Source organism: Myotis yumanensis, unplaced genomic scaffold (genome assembly GCF_028538775.1).
Source record: "Myotis yumanensis isolate MYYU_CA2020_CCGP unplaced genomic scaffold, mMyoYum1.0.hap1 SCAF_17, whole genome shotgun sequence".
Taxonomy (NCBI): Eukaryota; Metazoa; Chordata; class Mammalia; order Chiroptera; family Vespertilionidae; genus Myotis; species Myotis yumanensis.
This window is the reverse complement of record NW_027223768.1, coordinates 19,780,065-19,797,098: the sequence shown is the minus strand read 5'-3', so window position 1 is coordinate 19,797,098 and position 17,034 is coordinate 19,780,065. Positions and strand designations below refer to the sequence as shown.

General features: G+C 45.8%; 1 protein-coding gene across 2 annotated transcripts in view; it reads left to right on the top strand.

Moving 5' to 3' along the window:
* TNR (tenascin R) overlaps window positions 1-17,034 on the top strand; it is a 323,190-nt gene that overhangs the window by 1,306 nt on the left and 304,850 nt on the right. The window lies entirely within an intron of this gene.

Genomic DNA, 17,034 nt, shown 5'->3' with positions numbered 1-17,034 from the left:
CATTGTTACTTTACATTTCATTGCTACTTATTTCTGCAAGGCTCTGCTCTGTCTCCTCTGCTTCTTTCCTCTCAGAAATATGTTTATTAACTCCCCGCATCTGCCTTGGGTTTGCCTTGGAGACACTTACTATCTGCTTCCCCCCCTTCAGTTTTACCCACATCTGCTCGGGTGGGACCGTTCAACAAGTGGTGTTGGGGACTTCCTTTCATCATCCAGTCTCCAGGGAGCCAGCATCCTAGGGGATATTAAGGCTCTGGTCACCTTATTTAAGAGGAGGAGAGGGGCAGGTTCACTCCTTCATAACCCCAATGAACTCTAGGTTGCAGTTTCTCTTGCTTTTAATTCAGCACCCTGGGCCCCTCTTCCAAGCTGAACAAAATACTTTCTGCTCTTGTTCTGGTGATAGACATAGTCCTGAGTGAATGGCAGCACTGTTTGGTTTGGTTTTGACTATGCTTGCCATTGAAGATGCAGTAACCTCAGCAGCAGTGAATGCGGTGAGGAAAAGAGTGCAGTCAGAGGTTGTAATGGTGGGGAAGGAAGATTGAAATAGAGAAGCAGAGCATCAGAAACCAACACTGACGCATTCGTATTTCAACTCTCCCAACTCCTCCCACCCTTGAAACCTCACAGTTTGAGCAAGAGAGTGGATGGTTTTCTGCATGACATGGCCCTGAAGGTTTAAAAAAGTCCATGCCCTTGCAGTGAAACCTGTCCCAAAGCACCATTTATTACTGAAGTCACTGTGCTTAGTGGTCATTATCTCATTAGTGCCCTTAAATTCTCTCCAAAAGAAGTGCTCAGTGTCATTACTGGCCCCACTTAATAAATGGGGAGACATAGGAGTTGGAAGTGCTAGGCCTGAGCATAGCAAACGTGGAAATAACACTTCTGGTCTCCTAATATCTCATCACCTCTGAGGTGCAGAAATGCTCATGTATGGAGGAGCAGAGATGGATTGCTCCCCAGTGGACAGAGTTGCAACCGAAGCCTTTTAGTGAGTTCAATGTGGAGCAGTGACTTTACCCTGGTGAAGACTGAGAACCAGCCAGGAGTCTCAGGTGTTGCTGGCTTCAGGTTCTCAGCCAAGAAGATGGCTAGGAGCAGGTTGAAGAGCTCTCTGGGCTTACTATGAAGAGAGAAGCCCAGGAGAGTGGCCTCTAGGCCGAACTGATGTCACACACCTGATTGCCATACTCACCTTGTTTCAGAAATCCCAGTTGAAGGCACCCTTCTGGGGCACATTGCCATGAGTGTCTTGGTTCTAGGTGTTTAATGGCTTTCCTCTCCTCTGAGCCTTCTCTGCAAGTGCCTCCATTGCATCTTTGGTGGCTCAGAATATGGGGAGGATGACTAAGGAGGAGGAGACAGCTGGGCTCTGAGCACCTAAAGAAACCCTAGTGGAGTAATGGGAGATGGACACAAACCCACCTCACATACCAACCTCTGCTCCCCTGGCAGCCCTTGCCCTCCCCTCTGGGCAGCATTTGGGAGAAACGGCCACTGTGTTCTCATATCCAGCCCTCGTTCACAGAGCAGGGAAGACTCTGCTGGCTGCCTCTGAGACCCGAGGATGGGAGAGATGTGGGGAAAGGTGGAGGAAGGAGAAGGTGGGCACCTTGCCTTATTCGCCACAGCCATGGGTTAACATCTTTGACCTGGAGAGCACTGCTGTTACTTAAAAAATCCAGGTATAGTTTTCATACAATAAAATGTACTGATCTTAAGTATTCATATTAGTGAGTTTTGACGTTTTTGTTAACCACTACCCCAAACAAGGTATACAAAAGTTCCCTTGTGCTTCCTTCCAATCAATTTTTCCCTCCCTCAACTCCATCACTCTCTGACTCCTGTTAACATAGCTTCCACTGCTACATGTTGCAATAGAAATATATTGCTTAAGGTGATACTTAATGAGCATGTTATGTAGATCCTAGACTTTTAAGAGAACATTTCGAGTTCTGAGGTTACTGTCATTGGGTGGGTGGCAGAGAGGGTTGGGGAGGGGTGCATTCTTTGTCCAAGGTTATGGTCATGGTGTTGGAAAGTCAAGTGGTCATTGCGTGTGTGTGTGTGTGTGTGTGTGTGTGTGTGTGTGTGTGTGTATGCACCACAATCAAGTCCAAATAGGAACCACAGAGACCCCGGCGAGCCCCTACCTCTGAGATGACCTAAGTTATTTGATGGTGATGTATGTAGAAAGGATGTTAAAATTTCTGTTCAAAACTTGGAATTCAGCATTCAGGTAGCTGGGCATGAGTCATCCTATCTGGGCTCCAGGAGGAAAGTGTACTTGCGTAAGGATACTAGGGGAAGAGAGAGGAGCATTCACTGTGATAGTGTTTATGCCATGAAATTTGGCTCCATCCACAAAGGTCATGGCTAAGATTGTTGTTTCTCCTTATTGAAAAATGGCGTTAGAACTGGAAGACACTTTGCAGAGACTCATGTCCCATCATATACTATCATAGTTCCATTAGGGATGTCTCCATTCTTCATTCTTCCATCCCTGGTTGTAGGTTAGGATAGGGAGTCTCCTATTTTATCATGAAGAAGCAGTGGGGTTATCAGAAAGTTTTGATGATTTTGGTAGAAAAAATACACACACACACATACACACACACACACACACAAACACACCCCTGCATAGTGAGTCCTAACACCTCACCCACCCTGTATCTGTAAATGCTCTATGTTTAGAGAATGTTACATAGAGATGGGGCCTTTTGTGCACAATTCAAGCATGAGTTTCTCAACTAAAAACTCAGTTTCTGGTAGATAAACCAGTAAATCAGAATCTTTAGTAGACCTCAAAATTTGACCAAGTAGGTCAGAGAGCTCTTTGGATGCTTGGTAGATGAATGTGTCCTCTGCCTCTCTTCACTCAGAGCCTTTACTAAGCATCTTCCTGGCACTGCCCTTTCTGGGATTGCCTGCCTCAGGGAATGCACTATTCATTCAGAGTAAGCGAGCGCATTTATGGGAGGCTCCTTCCTGACTCAGCTCTCCCAGCGAGGATCCCTAAGTGGAGTGTGGGTTGCTAAGCCACCAGGTCATGGCAAGTTAGAAGACAGCCACAGTGTGGTTACCGAATGTCTAGGCAGAATTTTGTGCAGACACACAAAATTTGAGTGATCATTACCAAACCAGTTCCAGTAGATCACTTGGGAGAAGTGCAGAGGCCTCTTTGCCTAGTCTTGACCACAGGCTGTTAACAAAGATCAGATGAGAGTCCTGCTTAACTGGAGTTTCATCTGCAGAGCAAACTCAGTGGGAAGGGGAAGCTGGAATTTAGATGTTTAAAAGCTGTTGCCAACTGTATGTAAGAATCTCTCCATCTCTACCCTGGAACATGACTTTGGGCTAGAATTGTATTGATAACTAGAACACAGCAAGTGACCCATGTGTCAGCTGACAAGGGAACCTCAGCAGTCTTGCCCTCTTCTCTTTCTGTTATTTATTTATTTATTTATTTATTTATTTATTTATTTATTTATTGTGATGAAGTATACATAACATAAAATTTACCTTTTTAACCCTTTTTAAGTTTACAGTTCAGTCGCATTAAGTACATTGACACTGTTGTGCAACCATCACCTCCATCCATCTCCGGAAGGTTTCCATCTTCTGAAACTCAACTTCTGTACCCATTAAACAACAGTTCTCCATTGCCCTGTCCCCAGCCCCTAGCAACCACCATTCTATGAATTTGACTCCTCTAGGTACCTCATCTAAGTGGAATTATACCGTATTTGTCTTTTTGTGTTTGACTTATGTCACTTAGTATAATGTCTTCAAGGTTCATCTGTGTTGCAGCATGTGCAGCAAAATGTCATTTCCTTTTAAGGTTGGTTAATATTCCATTTATTTATTTACCACATTTTGTTAATTCATTCATCCATTGATGGTCATTCATGTTGCTTCCTCTTTTCCTCCTTTAATTGTGGACAATTGCCTCTGCTTTGCCCTCCAACCAAGGGGAAAAGGGATACTCTCTGGTCATGGTTCCCATTGAGGTGAAATTTTCCCCTTTCCCCATAAAGACTAAGAAGGTGACTTCTTTGAGGCAAATCAATGAGTTGGGTCTGCCTCCTGCACTCTGGCTCCTGGCTCTCATTGTTGAGGGGGCAATAGACAAGTTCAAGTAGACTGGAATCCTAAACTTTCCTCTATTCCCCAGCTGACATGCCCCAGTCTTACCCTAGAGAGGTGCCAGAAGACAGAGAGGCCCCTTGGTAGGTACATCTCTGGGTCCTTCTCAGTGTATGCATTACAAGGTGAGACTCCACAATGAGAGAAGGAGTTCTGGGGTCAGTGACAAATGAGCAAAAGATGCATCACAGTTTCTGAAGGATTCTAGCCCTGATCTCCTAGTGCAGTGGTTCTCAACCTTCCTAATGCCGCAACCCTTTAATACAGTTGTGGTGACCCCCAATTTCATTGTTACAAATTGAACATAATTAAAGCATAGTGATTAATCATAAAAACAATATGTAATTATATATGTGTTTTCCGATGGTCTTAGGTGACCCCTGTGAAAGGGTTGTTTGACCCCCCAAAGGGGTCACGACCCACAGGTTGAGAACTGCTGTAGTGTTTTCTGTCCTTAGAACAGGCACCACCACGCTCACCCTTATTTAGATCCTGTAATAACATCTTAGGCTCTGGCTGCAGATGACTCAATAAAAGATTGTTGCCTAGCCGGTTGGCTCAGTGAATAGAGTGTTGGCCCTTGGACTGAAGGATCATGGGTTCAATTCTGGTCAAGGGCACATACCTTGGTTGCAGGTTCCCTGGCCCTGGTTGGGGTGCATGCAGGAGGCAACCAATCGATGTGTCTCTCTCACATCGATGTTTCTTTCTGTCTCTCGCTCTCCCTCCACTCTCTCTAAAAATCAATGGAAAAATATCCTCAGGTGAGGATTAACAAAACAAACAAATAAGCAAACAAACAAACAAAAAGATTGTTAGCAGGACCCAGTAGGAATTTGTGGTTCTTTAAATCTAGATGAATTCTCATCATACTACATGGTATGAAGGAAACAGAGAGGAAAAAGCCTAGAACATTGATCCCAGGACAGTATTAAACCTGAATGGCTATCATTTGACAACAGCTTAGCAACTCTCTGGGCTGGAATTTGGTCTTTGATCCTAGTCCACCTAAGAATTCATAGTCCTGGGTCCTGGTAGCTTGGATCTTTCTATTGGGTTATGATAATGCTAGCCAACACTGACTGAGTGCCTGCTATGAGCTTTAGTCTAGTGCTTGGCATAGAGAATGCCCTTAATAAATGTTTGTTGTCATTACTATTAATAATCACTTTAAATAATTTATACCATTTGGTGGCTAAAACATTATGACATACACCCATTTTACAGATGAGGGAACTGAGGCATAGTGATATAACTGACTTGCTCAACTTTCCACAGCTAACAAGTGATAGAGGAGAAATTCAAACCCAGGTTTGCAGCCTTCTTTTTAACCGCTTTCTTCTATTCTTTTATCTTTATCTGGCAATTAATGATGGCTCCATTGTGATTCCTCCTAAGCACATTTAGAGGAATTTTAGATCTTGCATTACTGCTTACCTTATATGTGCAAATCTAGGTGACTCTCCACCTAGATCACCTACCTGTTCTATAAGGTCCAGGAGAGCCCAGCACAGGGCCTGGCACACAGTAGGGCCCAATCAAAACTTTCTAATATGCTGTTGGTTCTGCTCAACTTAACTACAGGGGTTCCCACACTTGTTTCCATTGCTTAATAATAATTATATTAGTAATAGCTGTTACTGATGTGTGTTCACCAGGTGCCAGGCGCTGTACCAGGTGGTGCAATAGAGTATTGCTCTGGATTCTCACAATATCAGGAACTGGTAATTCTCATCTATTGGAGGTTGCTGTGTGGAAAGTGCTAGCTCATTGTTGTCCAATCTGTTATTCAATTCCCACAACATTTAGCAGGAGAGTTGCCAAGGAAAACCTTTTGCAGCCAAATGAGAAAGGGAGACCCTGGTCACAGCTTTTTGCTTTGAAGACCACAGGGGACAGAATGCATAGATGAGGGAAACAAAGTCCCCAAATTCAGAGAGGCTAAGTAGCTTGCCTGAGGACACACAGCTAATAGATAATGGGGTTGGTTTTGAACCCAGTCTGTTTGAAACAGAGTCCAAGCTCTTTCCCACCTCTGCGCTGCTTCTGTCTTAGTCTCTGCGCTGCTTCTGTCTTAGTCACACCCTTTCCCATCCTGGGCCACACATGCAGTAAGAAGCAAGGCCTGGGGGCTTATTACCAAAATACTTGGCTTCAAATTCCTGCCCTACCAGGTCCTAACTTGTGACCTTAATTTGAGGGTCCTCAGCAGAAGCCTCTCCACTCCCCTCTTTTCCCCCCCAAAGTCTAAAGAGATCCTCACACCTTCTTTAAGGAATTAAATGGGGCACAAGTACAAGGTGCCTAACACAGCCCCTGGCAGGGAGCACTTGCTATTTCTTATGGCCTGGGGACTCCGTGCAAGGAGTGGGGGGGGCACCTTAAAACAAGCTGACAATGATCTGGGCTGACCTGGATTTTATATTCTCTTCAAGTGCTAATGGACTGGGCTGGCCCTTGTTTGACATCACCTTGATTTTAGGGGCATGTGTTGGCTATTTTTTCTCCTCCTTTATTACCAAGAGCCTGGCAGCTGATATTTTAAATATCTGAAAGATGCCTCTTGCCAATTAATTACCTGGAAATTGTACTAGACTGAAAATTAATTTCAGCCTTAAAGAAGACAGCAGGTTTCTGAGCCCGTTCCACTCGCAGCTGGAGACCAGGAACCTTAGGAATCCTGTTCTCTCGCCTTCCCCTCCCTCCAGAGTCTCTGCCATTCTGCGTGTTATTTATGAAATCTTTTCCCTTCCTTTATAATTATGTTTTCCATAAGAAGAACATCAACGGCCACCTCCTGGCTGGGCTAGAGTAATTGTTTGAATTTTTCGACTGTGCGCAATTTCAAAGGCTTGAGTTTATATAGATTACCTTGAATTTATCTCCACAAGCGCATCAGGAGAGGAGCTGCGCCTGCCTGGTGAAGTATTGTAAGCCCTGTAGCCACCGAGCGCCGGCAGCTGTGTATGGTCTGTTTATCTAAATGGATTTCCGTAAAACAGATTCATTAATAAACCAGGTTTTGCAACCCTGTCCTGCCATCTTCTATGGGCTTGTCAATACCAAGGTCAGCAATGGGGCCTGGCCAAGGGACAGGTGTGGAGAGGAAGTCAGCTGACAGCAGGCCAGCTGTGAGCCAGGGGTGGAGGGGCCTGCAGAGGGCAGAGGGCAGCATCAGAGCAGGGAGCCCTGCCCACGGAAAGGGGAGGCCCCGAATACCAGATGACAGCCCTGCAAACAGTGATGCGGGAAAGGGCAGAGGCTACACAATCTACAAGGTGGCTTTTTCCTCTCGGTGGGTGACCCAGTCTGCCACAGGGCGATGGAACTTATAAACCCAGCCATAAAGCCCCCCGTTCAGCGCCGTATATATTTATAGAGACATAAATGAAGTTTAATGCCAATGAAACTCACTATAAAAGCGACAGACTTCATCTGTATCTATACTTCAGGTGCAGATCAGTTCAGGGTTTCCTGCCTTTCTCGGACTGAGAGCCACTGGCGCACGAGCTCATGTGCATGCGCCCACACATCCCGAGCGAGGTGGGATGGGGAAGCACCTGCAATGATGCACTCTCCCCTTATCTCTGTGGGCTGTGGAAAAGCAGCGGAAGCATAAGAGAAAAGGGAGAAAGCACTGCCAAAATCCAGTGGCTTCAGTCGGGAGTCTGGCTTTCAATAAAACAATTTGAGGGAGGTTGGCTTTTCTTTTTTTCTTTTTTCCTTTTTTCAGGGTCCATTTGCTGTGTACATTCAAGTGGAAAGGCCATTTGTTTTATTGTGGTAAAATATACATAACAAAATTCATCATTTTAACCATTTTTAAGTTTACAGTTCAATGGCATTAAGTACATTCACGTTGTTGGGCAACCATCACCACTAGGAGTCATTTTTTGAAGATGCACAAGTTTTGGGGTGTCCACTTTTTTTCAATAGTGAGCCCAAACAATTAGAGTTTCATGTTGTACAGACCACATTATTTTTAATCCATAACACTGGCAAAGTAGCACCTTTCAACTATTCAAAATTATAGATACTCAGTAGTAATACCAAAGTAATCCAAAAAACATGGCATTTATGCAAAAAAATCAACAATTTTAGGCATGGTGGTATTCACTAATCCTTTTGAATTAAATCAGTAAGAACTCTGGAACTTTTAAAAATTTGTCTGGGTGACATTGGTTAATAAAATTATATAGGTTCCAGGTAAGGAACAGGTTTCTGCTTTTCATCACTCCAGATGGGATGTAGACCTGAGATTGCAAAGCCCTGACCTGCCCCGGCCGGCCTGTCTCCACGGCCCGCCTCTACTGTCCACGCTGGGTCAGTAGGAGTGCAGGCTGAAGTGGTGCCAAACAAGGATTTGAATCCTGGCTCTCTCACATACTGGCTGTGTGGCCTTGGAGAAGTCACTTGACTTCTCTGAGCCTCTGTTTCCTCACCCCTGAAATAGGATAAGTAGTTCCTACCTCTCAGACTTGCTGTGTGTGTGAAATGAGATGTCATTTTCTATATCCTTTAACACACAGAGGTTTTCCATTAGTAGACTTATTTCTTAATGGAAATGTCTGTGGCAGAAAAGGAGCATTTTGAGAGTGGAGGTCAGGGATCACCTGGCTACTTGACATATATTCTCTCCATGGAATGGCAAGACACCATGTGACCTGAGACTGGCTGCAGGAGCAATTACATCTGGGAGACACGCAGTGCATTTGAACCCTGCCCTCTTTTCATCTCCACACCAGGTATCCTCAGTCTTGAAAGGCCTCAGGGCCACAGTGCTGGGGGCAGCCACTCAGGGGGAGGTTGATTGACCAAATGAAATGGCTCTTCTCTTCCTGGAGTGGCCCCTGTCTGTATCCCTGTAACTGGCCCCCTGGAAAGGTCAGGGCAGCAATGTGGCCCTCGTGGGCACAGGTCCCTACGGAGTGTGTCTTTGGGTCACTAAGGATGCTCTTCCAGACCTGACCCTCAAGAGGTCAGCAGATCATGCCAAGGGCTTGGCGTCCTCCAACCATCCTTCATCCAAGGAAGGGCCAAGTGGAATATCCTGAAGGAGAGCGAGGAAAGGGTGCAGCTGATCTGGGCCCTGATATGTACTGAGTGGGAGGGGAAGGAGGCCACTCGCAGTCCATCTCTTATTACGCATGGTTCGAGGCACAGGACAAGAGTTATTAAAATGCAAAGTAGGAGCGTGCCATACCCTCCTCTCCACCCCACCCCCTTTTTAATTTTATCAGCTTAATTTAGTGAGACTGAAAGGCTCAGGCAGCCATGCTGGGAGGCTGGGAGGGATGGGGAATAAAGCACTAGAGAGGGTCTGTGGCGGCTCTTCTGGCAGTGGCCTCCCTCCCACCCCTTGAGGGTCCCCTCCCAGGGCCCCAGAGCCCCAGAGCCCCCTTCTCTCTGGTTGGAGCCCAAGAGACTGTGAACAGTTTGGGGCTCTCTCTGCACATGCACGTTTCCATTGCTTCTGTGCTTTGTGGGGGTGGGAGGAGGGTATCCTTGGGCCTTTGGTGACCACATTGAACAGAGTGGCTAGGGATCCCACCTGACAACCCCCCACTCTGCCACATGGGAAACCTGGGAGGAGACCTGGCTCCTGTTCCTTGAGACATTTTGCCCCTTGCATTTTAAGTTAATTTTTTAGATAATAGATTTGTGTTATTTATTGTATTACAATTTTTAAAATTAAATTTATTGGGGTAATGGTTAATAACATTATATAAATTTCAGGCGTACCACTTTGTAATATGACATCTGATGTGGTGGGGCGACATACTGTTTAACTAGAGAAGAACAGCATGTGCAAAGGCTCAGAGTTAGAAAGATTATGTTGGAAGGCAACGGAGAACTGTGATGTAGCTGGACACAGAATCACAGGATCGTGGTGAGAATGGTGGGAGATGAGACTGAAGAAGGAGATTGGAATTGGGGCCTTCCTGTCAGGGCACCCATGGGAGAATTACCAACAGCTTGGGTGCTTTAGGTATGAGATCTTAAGCTATGTTGTAGGATGCAAGCCTGTTGCCTCTTTTATCAGAAAATTAAAGGCACAACATAACAGAATTTTATCCACTATTGAATATAAGAATTTTATTCAATACATGTATTCTTATATATTTTTTAATTTTACTTTATTTTTGCTTTTTTCTTTATTTTTATTGTTGACACTACTACAGATACCCCCATTTCCCCCCTCCTCCCAGACCCGCCCCCCCCCTCCCTCTGGCCGTCTCCACACTTGTCTGTGCCCATGGGCTATGCATGTATGTTCTTTAGCTAATCCTTTCACCTTCTTTCACCCAGTTACCCCTATCACCTCCCCTCTGACAGCTGTCAGACTGTTCCATGTCTTTTATTGCAGGATCTCCAAGCCGAGAATGATAGCGGGGACTTGGAGGTGGGTGGAACCTGTGAACCTCTACATCTCTCATCTCTGCAGAACATTGGGGACACTGTTCTCTCATTTTAAAAATATGAGGCCCATTCTCAACCACCTGTGCCAGTGACACCGCTCAGATTGGCCATACAGGGGTTAAAGGTGTGATTGTCTAGTGAGAATGAGAAATAGAGAAGCAAAGCAAGAGATGCCTGAAACCAGAATCCTCGAATGCTCATTCTGTTGGCTTTAACTGTGGCTTAAGAAAATTGTCTGCCCTGTTTCTTCGACTCCCTCTCTTCTGGAAAGAGGATGCGGCTGGGAGGCTCCCATGCCAGGTCCCCAGTCAGGGAAAGTGCTTTCCTATTGATCTGTGTGTCAGCAATTCAAATGGGGTATTTATCCTGCGGCTGAGCACCTAATAAAAATTTAAATTTTCGTTTAAAAAAATCGAAAGGGAGGCAAACACTCCTCAAGGAGCAACCTCAGAAAGAAAGTAAGAAGACAACCACACACAATTCAGGGCCTCAGGAAGTGCTGGAAGACTAGGATGGTGAGGTTTGCCAAGAGGTGCCTCAGACCCTGGAATTTCTCCTCTTAAATGCTCCTCCCTCCCACCCAGACACCCTTCCCAGGCTCTGCAGCTCCAAACTTAGACCCTGACTTTGTCACTCCTGACTTTGTCACTCCATTGCTTGGGCAAATGGCAGATACTTCTCTCTGAGCCTTCCTGTTGCATAAGTCAGAGGACACAATGATGTCATATATGCAATGCTCTTGGAGCAGTGCCTAGCACATAGTAGGTGCTCAACAAAGGTTTAGTTCCCTTCTGTGACTCCCCTATTCGAATTCTTCCTTACAAACCATGCCCTATAGCCTATTAAAATCTGATTGCAGCCAGCTGCTGCCTTCCTTGAAAGATTCTGAGCCACTAAATCACACCTATGTGTAAATGATTGCTAATGGATTAATAGATTGGATAGTGGCACTCACAGGAAGCAGAGGCAAGAAATGAAGGAAGCTTTAACAGCAGAATGTCAGAAATTGGTCACAGGCCTCTGTAGAGGTATTTAAGACGGTGGAGCTTTTGCAGGGTCCCTTAAATCATGCTTACAAGGAAACCATCTGTCCGGTCATCTGTAAGGACAGGGGATATCCGGGTCAGGAAAGCAGGTCATGCTATCATATAAATTACTTTAGAAAAATAGGAATATTTAGAAAATACCAGTCTTTGTTAAAATTTGTGATCACATTTTTTCTTATGTTCTATATCACTGACCTGATTTTGGCTCTAAAAGTCTACCCTTCAAATGCAGATCTTGCCTAGGAATTCATTGCCCTGCCAGCAACAAAAGGCTGTTTGCTTAGTCACAGAGCATATTCTGCTTTGTATATGACCACAGGCAAACTATATGAACAACCACCTCTAACTCTTATTTGGCCACATGGCTTTAGGAAATGGGGGAGGGATATTTGGAGTGTAATTTTACTATCATGTTGAGGTTCAAACCCAAACTCTAGAGAACCCCTCAAATCAAAATTTTAAACTTACTAGTAGAAAAATATGAAATACCAACAACATGGACTTCATCCTACAACTCCAAAGATTCCACCAGTTATATTGCTGCTCTTCAATGTAGAGTGGATACCATATCATCTGTTGGAGGAAAGATTCATTGGCTGGTGTTTGGCCATTTATTCCTTCTCTGGGTAATCTTTGAGATGTTGTTGAAGATTGGTGATTTAGCATACTCAGTAGCACTAGTAACTTTACATGTTCTCCTTTCATCATATTTACTATCATTTAAATAATCTATTTTCTGCTTCATTTACTTTTCTATTCTATGAAAGAACTGGAATCCCCAGGGTAGCTCCTGAACACTCTAAGCTTTTTGTCTTCATTGCATTTTTAAAATGTATTTGGCACCACAGACACTGTCTCCCATCACTTCACCTCCATTTCCATGACACATGCTGGGATGCAGAAACAAACATATTGAAGAGTCCTCAGGTAAGAGACGCTGTTGTTCCAGGATTTGTCCTAGGTGTTGAATATCCAGCATTGCCGAAGACCTCAGAGCTCATGAAACACACATTTCAGGGGAGACATGCAACAAATCTACTGCCAACTTCTGTTGACCTTCTCATTATTTCTTACAGGTGTCCATTTATCTCCATCTTTAACCTGCTAGCACTTTATTTAAATTTTCATTATCTTCCTGTTTTACAATTAAAATGAGATCCTCACTAGCCTCCATATCTTCTCTTGCCTTCTTCTAATCTTTTTTTCTTCTTCTTTTTTTAAGAAGCCAAAAAGCATTTCTTTGAAATCAACAAGAATTCCAATTGGGGACACACTAATTTAGGCAAAAGCCTAAACAGTGTTTCCTCTTCTAATCTATTTTTACACATTAGAGATCTCATCAATATGTGTATCTGATCATGTCACTCCCCTACTTGAGACCTTCAAGCACTTCCCATTGATCTTGGGATATAAACAAAAATCCTTAACAAGGCTCTGCGAGGTCCAGCTCCTGTCTCTTCCTCAGATTTGCTTGTCTTCACCTTCAGGGCTCCAGCCACACTGGACTCGGTTCGAGTCCCCCAGGCTTCCTAGGCTCTGCTCTGTGCTATGCTCGTCCTTCTCTGCATCCTTCCCCTCCCTCCATCCCATCTCTCCACACCTTCCTTCCTCTGCTTAACTCATCTTCATCTACAAACTCAATTCATATGCTTCTTCCTCCAGGAAGCCATCCTGGGATCCCGAGACCAGGCTAGGTGCCTGTTACATGCTCTCAGGGAACTTTGTAAATTTCTATTTATTATTTAATTTTTTTAAGTTGTGAAATGTAACTTATCTATAGAAGCACACATGAAATATAAACATCAAAATGTAATCAATAATAATGATTTGAGTGCCCTGTAACCACCATTGAGGTCAAGCAATAGAACATCACCAGGACTCCAAGGCCACCCTGTACAGCTCTCTCTGATCACAACCCCCCCTCCCCCACCTCCACCGGAGAGAACTGTTTTCCTGACTTCATGGTCATAATTTCTTTACTTTTCAGCATATATGTGTGTGTGTGTGTGTGTGTATATATATATATATATATAGTTACTTAATTAATATCCAGTCTCTTGGTAGTTGGTAGGTCCAGAGGATCAGGGAGAGGTCTATTTGCTCACTTTGTCTTCCCGGAGTCTTCTCAGTCCCTGGTGCACAGTATGTCTTCAGTAGATATTTGGAGGCAGGGTGAATGAGATGACACCAAGCGGACCATACATAGGAGCTGAGCTATCATGAGGATCCTTGTGAGGACTGCCTTTCAGAAGGGGGGCTACAAATTGGGGCGTAGGGCATCCACTGCATATGAGGATCTTCTTTCCAGAAACTTGAAATAAGAAAGGTGACTGTGTAAGCTCTATGGGGAAATGATTCTGTCAGCGCATCTGTTTGTGTGACTACTCATTTATCTGTCTATCTTTCCAACCATGTCATATCATGCACCTATTGAAATATACTAGAAAGATGGAGCATCATAGCAAACCGGGTGGGAAAAACGATAATGGTCTTATACGCAGACATAAGTATTGGCCTCCATTCACGACCTGCAGCAATAAACCCCGGCCCTGTCAGCAACTCAGACCAGAAGATGGTGAGAAAATAAACTGTGTCTCAGGGGGTTGATTCACGAGGGAGAAAAACCGTGGCAGGATCATGGAAACACATGAATTATTCACAATTCAAGCCGGGTAAGGAAAAAGGAGGAGGGAATGACCAGGAAACACCCATCAAGAAAATGAAGCTCTCTCCGCCGGGGTGGCAGTGGGAGCAGCCTAACGGGGATAAAAACCAGGCATGATGGGAGGAGAAGCCCCTTGCCCCTCAGACAGGTGAGCAAGAACACCTGGCGGGATTGAGGCGACTCTCTAGCCCTGGGGTGTCCCTCCCTCTGATAGCCAGCAAGCAGCAGCCTTGCACTCATGATTGACTATCAAAGTCAATCCTGGTGCAGGTTCACTGCTGCCCTGTGATCACAAAGGAGGAAGGCACATCTGACTGGGGTGGTGGCCTGGTGGTGGAGCAGGGAAGTGGGGAGGGGGGGAGAGGGGAGGGTGTGTCACCCTCTGAGAAGCATTGCTCTACCTCCTGGTTGTGTGTGAGTGTGTGAGGGGGATGTGGAGCTAAGGAGACGAGATGAGGCTTGTTCCTGAAAACAGAAGAGAGGCTTAGGGTGTGTTGAAGTGAGAGGGCCCCTGTGAGTAAGAGACCTGAGAGGAAGGTGAAGCCAAGGTATATTTAGAAGTGGGACCACAGCTACATAGCTTCAAGTGAGAGGCAGCCAGGCTCGTGCAGGTGGATCCGTCTGGTTTAGAGACCTGGGTGGGCAGACACAGCCAGTGGGTGTTTGGTTACCCACCAAGAGCACAGCCCAGTGTGTCCACAGTATTTACTGAGCACTTATTATGTGCCAGGCTGGGCCCACAGAAATGGGTTTGCCCTTAAAGAGCTTACACTCTAACTCAAGGAGACAGATAATGAGTATGTAAACAATAATCAAATGAGGTACTAACAAGTGCTAGGGAAGCTGTGAAGCAAGGTAATGTGTCTGAGACGAACTGGGCATGTCTGGTGGCAGAGGGGGCTGCTTTAGCGAGGGCAGTCAGGAAAGGCCTCCCAGACCAGGGGACATTTCAATTGAGCCCCAAGAGGGGAGTGGGAGACAGCCTCTGGGGGAAGCAAGGAGCTTAGAATGTGGCTGAGCAATGAAGGCAATGCAACCAAGAATCAACTCAAAGTTCAGGTCACATGACCTCACCAAGCCTCAGTTTCCACAGTCTGTAAGATGAGAGGGCTGGACTAGCTGGTTGCTAAGTCCTGCCCAGTGTGGCCTGCAGCTTCAGCAAGTGTTCACGGAAAAGGTGGGGCCTGACGTTGGGTCTCAAAGAAAGATCCTCAGAGTACCAGTGAGGTCGTTGAAACCAGCACCAACAAGAGCAAAACAGGAGTATGGGCTTTCCCCCTGACTGAGGCTGGGCCCTCCTTCCTCCATCAGACGGGGAACCTTCTTCCTAAAAGGCAGCCCGGGCTCAAGCTTCGCTGCCTCCAATGCTTTGTTGAAATGAAAATCCATTACTTCTTGTTCCCATGGAAAAATACTTCTATTTGGCCACCTATCCCATTCTGCCTTTTACTGTAGTTAACAAAGTGACCAACCTATTTTTACATCTATTTGTAAACTCCTTATTCATCTCTGAGCCCCTAGCACAGGGCCAGGCTTGGGGCAGGTGACCCTCTGGAGGCTGGAGGATTGAATAGGTTGAGGATAGGGAGGTGCATTCATCAGCTATTGTAACCAAAGGCTACAGACTGGGGGCTGAAACAGTAGGAATTTGTCTCACAGCCTGGAGGCTGAAAGTCCAAGATCAAGGTGCTGGCTGAGTCGATTCCTGGTGACAATGCCCTTCCTGGCTTATGGTGGCCACATTCTTGCTGTGTCTGCACTTGGTGGAGAGAGAGGGAGCTCTGGTCTCTCTCTTATGACACTGATCCTGTCAGATCAGGCTCCAGGCTCACAACCTCATTTAACCCCAATTACTTCTGGAAAGGCGGTGTCTGCAAATACGGCCACACAGGGTTCTGCCTGCTCAGCCCCTCGCTTTTGCCTAACTGTGACCTTGGCTATTGCGTTCCCCATCCAAGTTTCCAGTTCCTCTGCTTCAAAGTTGCCGGGGGTGGGGGGGGGCGGGGGGTGAGGCGCGGGCGGGGAGCATGCGTTCTCACTGCCTGCCTTCCTTTCCTGGGTTAAGGGGGTGAATGGGGTAATATTTCCTAATTACTTAGTGTTCCTTGGAGCGCAAGTTCTGTGAGTCAGGCTAAAGGATTCTTCTAACCCAGTTGCTTTCAGAGATTATTCATCCAGAAATGTAAATGAGCATTTAAAGGAGCTCAAAGGCTGGGGATTGCAGGCCAGAGACGGCCTCGGCAGAGGGTGGCTGAGGAGGGGCCTGGCAGAGCAGCTGGGGTTGCCTGGAAGATGCTCCCTGGTCTGCATGATATTTTGCTTGACCTCAGGCTCCTCAATCTCCCCCCTTTCTTTTGCTTCAGATTTCCCCCAAATTCATGCCCTCCTCTTGCAAAATACATTTTATTAACTCATTAGGTGGTCGCTGACAGTAGAAACCTTGGGATTGAAGGGACGGAGCCCTCTGCCATGCTGTACAGAGCGGGTGGACCAGGAGCTCCAGGCCAAGGCCTTATCCCTGGTATACTGCTCTGAGAATGGCTGCTGGGGAAGCTGGCATTATGCAGCTAGCCCTGTTTTTGTGTGTGTGTGTGTGTGTGTGTGTGTGTGGCCCGTGTGCTCATCCGTGAGGCCAGCCTGCATGAAGACAGTGAAATTGTGACATCCATGCTCTCGGCTTTGACACCTGACAGAAAGGACATGGTTTAAATGTTACAGCAAGGGCCTTCGACAAGGGTAGTTAGGGAA